At 41.5% G+C, this 8,380-nt stretch overlaps 1 protein-coding gene across 2 annotated transcripts in view; it reads left to right on the forward strand.

Moving 5' to 3' along the window:
* The window catches only part of LOC102208233 (sodium channel protein type 4 subunit alpha B-like), a 42,192-nt gene that overhangs the window by 5,839 nt on the left and 27,973 nt on the right, over window positions 1-8,380 (forward strand). The window contains exon 1 of one of the 2 annotated variants that reach the window (XM_013916077.1): window positions 2,038-2,526. The exons of the other annotated variant lie outside the window; for it this stretch is intronic. The gene's annotated coding sequence lies outside the window, so the exon portion shown is untranslated. Of the gene's footprint in view, window positions 1-2,037; window positions 2,527-8,380 lie in introns of those variants that run through there. 2 annotated transcript variants of the gene reach the window in all.

Genomic DNA, 8,380 nt, shown 5'->3' on the forward strand with positions numbered 1-8,380 from the left:
CTATACAGCTTGGAGTAAGACAACATGCATGAAGAGGATGATGTGGACAAAATACTCATTTGCCTAATAATTCTGCACTCCCTGTATTGATAACTTTTTTGTTACGTTAAGGCCTGATCTGTCTGAAATTCATAGCCAGTGCTCTGACACAGTGCCATCAATCTGTGAATGCTGAAAAAGCACAGTGTATCCAGAAAACACATTATATGCTGCAATAAATACACTGCCCAAGTGTCCCTCTACCACTGCCTTTCAGCAGCGGACAGCAGCAAACAGGTCGTCAGAGGAGGCCGAGATGATGATTAAGTTTGACATTTTCTACAATATTGACAAAGCACTTTAAGCACAAGACTGTTAGTTAATCATTCAGAAGTGAATGTTGTCTGTATGGACTGCAATTTCCCCCCCAAAAAACTGCACATGTAAAACTGCGGTGTTAAGTGATGCGGTTGAAAAATTGGAGTGCGCCTAACTTTTGTGCCGGTGCGCCTATTTTTTTAAAGTTAGGCGCACCGGTGCCCCCATGGCAAAAAGTTAGTCTAGAGCCCTGGGGAGCCCCGTCACAAACCTGTCCATTATGCTAGCAGTGTCCAAGCGTTTATTTATTTATTTTCCTTTTCATACAGTGCCCCTCCTGCAATGGCTCTGCGCCCCCTGTAGGGGGTTGGCCCCACACTTTGGGAAGCTCTACTTTAAGGGTTAACAGAATTCACCGAAAACAGGATTCCAAAATCCTGCAGCTTAACCTGCAAACTGCCCCACATGGTGCCACAAGCACGACCTTAAGATGACAACTAAAAAGTTATTTGTTGTCATTTTCAACAGATAATCACTGAATACATTCAGGCCCACTAATCATGGCGTCTTCTTCACAAGCTGAATACATAAAAGACAACTGAGTGTTTCTGAGTGAATGACACAGACTAAACCACAACGAAAATGGGGCTAACGTTACACTAACCAGGAGATGGCAGCCTTTTAATGGGCAAAGTCTTAAAACCATCAGTGTGATAGAGTGGGAAAATTGGCTAACCTCATATCAAATGTATCAGTTAAAGCCACCAATGGTAACATTAAGTGATACAATCTTAGTTTCAGAAACGTCTTCTAGAGTTAAACTTATTTTGTTTAGTGTGAATCCTGATCAAGGTCTCTCTTATCTGTCGCCTAGGATCAGGAGACGCTGGTCTTAGAAGCAAAAAATATCAAGAAATAATAAAACTGAAATAAACACATTTTTTCAGACATCTATTAAATAACACGTTGTTTTAAATTGTGTTAAATTGCAGGGACACCTTGTGTACCAGCATTATTAAAAATTGCATGCCAGGTTAACTAATGAATGACACAACACTTTACAGTTAAATAGATACATGGATAAAATTAAGGAAAACAACATTTCATGGTTTCTCATCTGTCAGTGGCTTTGCTCGGTAAATATCATGAGGTAATTTTCATGTAATAAACGTATTTTTGCACATTTCTTCTAACATATCTTTGAGATTTTCTTCAGTTTCCTAATCTCACAGAGCCTGATTTTCAGAGGTTGTGTGCGGAGGCGAGGAAGGGATGACCCACACGCAGGACTCTTGGTGCAGAATGAGGTTTATTGAACATGGAGACAAAAGATGATAGGACGGCTGGCTGAACTTAACGGACGGGTAGACTAACTGGCTGGATGACTGAACTGAACACGCGACAGGAACAACATCAATGACATGACCGTGAACGAGTAGAAACAGAGGGCTTAAATACACAGACTGATGAGGATGATAATGAGAGACCGGTGAGTACACAGCTGAACATAATCTGGCTAATGACACAAGACGAGCTGACACAGGAAAAGTGAGCACATGGAAGTGGAAAAATAAACTGAACATGAACAAAACTGAAAACACTGGGTCACCGACCCAGGAACCCTGACACTGATATGTTCACACTGAATAGTTTAGTGCAGGACACAGCAGGTTGTATTTAGAGGCAGGAAATGAGGATACATACAATCCTCCATAAGTGGAACAAAACTGATAAGAAACTCTGTTAATCCCAACTCTTAAAATCGTCCTGCTTTGTCTTCCAGAGCCTGAGCTCCGGGAGAAAATACACAGGCATCCTGTTTTGTTTTCCGTATTTGAGTATTTTGCCATTCATTTTTACCTGCCTCTTTGTTGTGTTCATTTATAACCTGTGTAACAGTTGGTGAAATGTTAGTATTTGACCACTTTTTGACCAGCTCTTGTAATGATAATGTAATTAACGCATTTTATTTTGTATGTTTTATTTTTATGTTGAGCATAAACATTTTCCTTTTTTTTTTTGCATACCGGATTGGTGTACAGTTAATTTGATACATGGAAAATAACCGGTTAATTTTGTAAGTATAAGGTAAGGGCAGAGGTTACTTCCTGTTTTGGGAAGTAAGGTCAGAGAAGCTGCTCATGGTGACGGTCTAGCCGTGTGAATGTTAAAGAAGAAATAAGTCCTAAGTTCCAATTACACCGGTTTGTCTACTTGCAGGCCAAAGTGGTATGTTTGTTTATATTTTGTGAATTTTATATTGCAATATGTTTTAATGCTGAAATATAGTTTTCTTGTACATTTGTATTCACCAGTTCTACGGTGTACCTGTGTATGTTAAGAGAAGCACAGTAAACATCAGTAAGGAAGAACTCTCGTGTCTCTCATGTATGTGTACAAGCCGGCATAGTAGAACACTGCACTGCCTCGGAGAAGGCAACGAGATGGTTGGACCGAAGCTACTAGCAAGAGAAGCTACTAGCAAGAGAAGTATCACGTGCTCCAGCAAATGCATTGAACAAGTAAAGAAGCAAGCTAACAAGTGAAAGATAATCAAGCAAGCACAAAAGTCCGTGTCTTGGAAGTAACAAAAGCACTTGTAAATTGCTGTCAAGCCTCAGTTCCATTTGAGATTCAAAGTGACCTTTCATATTAAGGAGTAGCTAAAATTTATCAAGTAAATGTTAAAGTCAAGTGAAAATACTATTAAGACAACATGGCAGATGAAAATGAAGTTGCAATACAGCCCACTGAAGAAGAAAGTGCTGATGATAATTTTCAACATGATGAAAGTAAAGAGCAGAAAAATGGAGAAGAAACTCCACAGTCCTCAGTATTTACTGAAGGCACACAGTCAGAAAGCTTGCGCAGAAGCCAGCGCACATGCACTCTCACTGAAAAGGGACAATCCTTACAAGAGGCCAAGTTAAATGACTTGACAAACAATTTTGAGCGAGTTTACAAGAAGTGGAAATACCAGATAAACTTATTTAAAAGAATGGTGAAGAGTAAAGACATTGAGTTAATACCTGAAGCTGTAAGTGGTATAGACGCGAGTATGGCTGACATCTGTAACATTCATTATGAGATCAGAAAAATACAAGGTCCTGATATTGAAATGCGCAGAAGATGTGGTGTGTGCATGGCTATCAGTGAAACTACCAGAGAACAGGCTCGGTGCCTCTTAGAAGAAGATGGTGATCCAAACCCAGAACCCAGATACTGGGTTCTGGGTTTGTGCTCCCTCTGTTGGTCCCTGGTGTTAGTGTTCCCCTGTCTCGTCAGGTTAATCAGGTCCAGCTGTGTCTCCCACCTGTGTGTGATTTCCCAGTGTCTCTGTGTGTACTTATAGTGTGTGTTTTCCTCTGTTCCTCGTCGCGTCGTCTGTGTTCATACCCGGTGAATTTCCCTGCGTGCTCTCCCTGCTGTTCTCCCTTCATGTTCAGGTTTGCCACTCCTTTGTGTAGTTTCTCCCAGTTTAGTTCGCCCTTAGTTCTGTTTGCCATCTCCACTTTATGTTCAGTATTGTCAATAAATCACCCTTCACGTCTGAAATAGTGCTGCGTTTGAGTCCTCCTTCCACTCTTCACACGGTCGCTGCCCCGAGCCGTGACACCCTGGCCTGATTCAGAGTCCGTGTATGACAGCAGTTCATCAAGCGCTTCTTCAAGTATCACATATAAGTCAAGGTCTATTTCTGGGATGTCAAAGCAATCATCTCTGGTCACACTACAACAAAGACAAGAAGCTGCAGCTGAAGTAGCAGCTACAGAAGAAACCATTAAAATAATGAAAACAGCATGAGTGTGAGGAAGAAATCAGAGAACTTTAAGTTGAGGATGAAAGGAAAAGAGCTCAATTTCTAACTGAGAGCACCTCAATAAAGACACGGTTAGATCAAAAGAGAAAGGAAGTGGAACTATTGAAAGAATTGCAAAAGCGTAATGCAGCACAAGCAAGACTGAAGGTGTATGCTGAAAGTGTGAACAGTGAGGATGAAGACAAATCTCCTGTTCATTTCCAAGTAAAACAAGATAGTTCCTTCCCGCAACCAAGCTTTCCAAATGTGAACTCGAAACCATTCATCTCCTCTCAAGTTAGAGCTCCGCAACAAACTGCACCTCTCCAAGCCTCTGTTCCTCAAACAGCAATTTGTGGTGCAAATGAAACGCCCTCCACTGATCTTGTAAGGATGCTCGCTGAAGCTATCACTGCAAACAGAATCCAAATCCCAGAGCCTCCAGTCTTCACAGGTGATCCGCTGCAGTATAATGACTGGAAGTTGTCTTTTCAAACATTTGTTGACTGTAAGAATCTGCCAATTCAAGAAAAGCTTTTCTTCCTGAGAAAGTATGTAGGAGGTCCAGTGAAGAAGGCTATTGAAGGACATTTTCTGGTTGGAACAGACACCGCTTATCATGCTGCCTGGGAGATACTCAACGACAGGTTTGGATATCCCTTTGTGATAGGCAAATCATGTCATGACAAGATTCAGTCATGGCCAAAAATTAACAACAAAGACACTAAAGATCTACGTGAGTTTGCAGATTTTCTAAGCAGTGTTGAGTCAGCCATACCTTATGTTCAAGGTTTATAAGTTTTGCATGACTACGTGGAAAATCAGAGGATAGCTGCAAAGCTGCCTGATTGGCTAAGTGCACAATGGAACAGAACGGTGACAGAGTTTCAAGATGAACACAGAATGTTCCCAGATTTTAGTGATTTTGTCAAATTTCTGAATAAAGAAGCAAGAATTGCATGTAATCCTATCATTTCTCTGCCTGCAATAAAGCCAACTGAACAAGACAAGTATGCATTCAAAGACAAGCCCAAAAGAAACTACATGCTGAATGCTAAGGCACTTTGTCCGTTCACTAGGGCTTGTACTAATGTCACATGTCTCTTTTGTAAGAAACCTGGTCACACACTTCAGAAATGTCGCAAGATATTGGACAAGTCAGTTGAAGAGAGAGTAAAGTTTGTGCAGTCTGAAAACTGTGCTTTGGTTGCCTCCAGACTGGTCATAACTCTAAGAACTGCACTTCCAGAAGTGTGTGTGACAAATGCCAAAAGCCTCACCCAACCTGTCTACATCAAGACAGAGAGAAAAGAGACAAGGAACAAAGAAAGAATAGCCAACAACAATCAAAGACTAACCAGGAAACAGAGGTTTCTGAAGTACAAGAGCAAGTATCTAACCAAGTTACATCCAACAGAGTTGTGCAACAAAAGTCAAAAGGTTGTACTTCCTCAGTTATCCCAGTTTATGTATCCACTGTGGATGAACCAGAGAATGAAAGGTTAGTGTATGCTTTGCTCGATACTCAAAGTGACACCACTTTCATCTTGAAAGACACAGCTCAGTCGCTCAACGCCATGTTAGAGCCAGTTAAACTCAAGATTTCCACTATAACGTCCAAAACAAAAGTTGTTTCAAGCAGCAAGTTAAAGGACTTACAAGTAAGAGGCATTTACTCTGAAACGAGAATCAAACTACCAGCAAGCTATACCAGAGACTACATTCCTGCTAACAGATCACATATTCCCACAAACAAAACAGCAGAGAACTGGTCACATTTGAAACATTTATCAAAGGAGATGGCTCCCAAGCTTGATTGTGAAGTTGGACTACTGATCGGATATAACTGTCCTCAAGCATTGCTCCCTCTAGCGGTGGTCAGTGGTGAGCGAGACCAGCCATTTGCACAGAAATCTCTGCTTGGCTGGAGCATCATTGGCTACAGCGACTCTGAAGGTGAAGATGAAATAGGAGTAAGCCATCGTGTTATTGTTAGACAAGTCTTGCCAGCTGTAGGACCAGCTCACAAGCTCAAAACAAAAGTTCACTTTGTAAGCAGAAACAAAGTCAAAGAAATACTTACTCCAGCTGAGATACTTAATGTGCTAGAGATGGACTTTGTTGAAAAAGGTGTAGAAGAAGAGTCAATATCACAAGAAGATCTACTGTTTCTAGCCAAAGTAAAAGAAGGCATAAGACAAAGGCAAGATGACCACTTTGAAATGCCACTACCCTTGAGACAAGACAGACCTGACTTGCCAAACAACAAACTTTGCGCAGAACACAGACTGAAGTGTTTAGAAAGGTGTCTCAGAAAAGACGAGCGCTACTACAAGGACTACGTGACTTTCATGCAAGACATCATAAAGAGAGGTGACGCAGAGAAAGTGCCAGAGGCTGAGCTAAATAATCAACCAGCATGGTACATTCCTCACCATGGCGTTTACCATCCGCAGAAGCCAAATAAGATCCGCATCGTCTTTGATTTCTCTGCAAGGTTCCACAATACATCGCTCAACGAGCATCTCCTGTCAGGACCTGATCTCACAAATACTCTTGTTGGAGTTCTGTGTCGTTTCAGGAAAGGACTTGTAGCTGTCATGTGTGACGTGGAGCGCATGTTTCACCAGTTTCATGTTGCCCCAAAAGATCAAGATTACCTCCGATTCCTATGGTGGGAGGATGGTAACATGGAAAGGTCCACATAAGTGTTTCACATGAGAGTCCACTTGTTTGGTGCAGCATCTTCACCAGGATGCGCAAACTTTGAATTCAAGCATGTCGCTGCGCAAGGTGAAAATAAGTTCAGTGAAGCCACGGTGAAGTTCATGCAACGCAACTGCTACGTGGACGACAGTTTGGTGAGTGTGGATTCAGTGCAAGAAGCTATTCAACTTGTAAAGGAAACTAGAGAACTGTGTGCCACGGGTAAGCTGCACCTGCACAAATTCTTTAGCAACAGCAAGGAAGTGATTGCTGCTATCCCAAAGGAAGAATGTGTAGCAGGAGCAACTGATCTGGATCTGGCACTAGGAGAGCCAAAGATAGAAAGAGCCTTAGAGGTCCAATGGTGTGTAAGCTCAGACACCTTTCAATTCAGAGTGATTGTAAAGAATAACCCCTTCACTAGAAGAGGAGTGCTCTTGACAGTGGCTTCAATATTCGACCCACTTGGATTCGTCGCTCCGTTCATTTTAGTTGGTAAGAAACTCCTCCAAAGAATGTGTCAGGAAAAGCTTGACTGGGACGAGCCACTTCCAGAAGATCTCAAGCCTCAATGGGAATCTTGGCTCAGAGACTTCCAGAACCTGTCCTCCATAAAGATATCACGTTGTTATGTCCCATCAACATCTGACCAAGTGAAGCAGTATGAGTTACACAGCTTTCCTGATGCCAGTGTAACCGGTTATGGTGTGTGCTCATACTTGAGAACAGTGACCAAGTTTGGAGAAGTACAGTGCACTCTTGTGATGGGTAAAGCAAGAGTCGCTCCTACTAAAGTGACAACCATCCCAAGATTGGAGCTTTCTGCGGCTGTAGTAGCTACGAGAGCAGCTGACTTTCTAAAGAGAGAATTGGAGATCCAAAATATTCAGGAGTACTACTGGACTGATTCCGAAGTTGTCCTTGGTTATATTAACAACGACACAAGGCGCTTTCATGTATTTGTTGCTAACAGAATACAGAGAATCAGATCAAGTACAGAACCAAGACAATGGCGATATGTTGCCTCTGAACAAAATCCTGCAGATCACAATTGTCTTCCAAGAAATCAATGGAAACTCGCCAAAGTCGTGGAAGTCACTCCAGGAGCTGACGGCAGAGTCAGAAAAGTTAAGCTTCTCATCGTTGACTCTACTAGAGACAATAAGGGAAAGCACCCAACTAAGACGATTTTAGAGAGACCCATACATAAGACTATACTTTTACTTGAAGCAGAGAAAAGACTCAACATAATGTTTATTGGTTAACCTTCGCTAAGTTCATTGTTGGGTCAAATTCCTTTAGGATCACACATGCTGTTGCGATAGTGTGATGGTGGGAATGTAACAGTTGGTGAAATGTTAGTATTTGACTACTAGGTGGAGCTCTTGTAATGATAATGTAATTAACGCATTTTATTTTGTATGTTTTATTTTTATGTTGAGCATAAACATTTTCCTTTTTTTTTTTTTGCATACCGGATTGATGTACAGTTAATTTGATACATGGAAAATAACCGGTTAATTTTGTAAGTATAAGGTAAGGGCAGAGGTTACTTCCTGTTTTGGGAAGTAAGGTCAG

Source organism: Pundamilia nyererei, unplaced genomic scaffold (genome assembly GCF_000239375.1).
Source record: "Pundamilia nyererei isolate P.nyererei 1_Seehausen unplaced genomic scaffold, PunNye1.0 scaffold00454, whole genome shotgun sequence".
Classification (NCBI taxonomy): Eukaryota; Metazoa; Chordata; class Actinopteri; order Cichliformes; family Cichlidae; genus Pundamilia; species Pundamilia nyererei.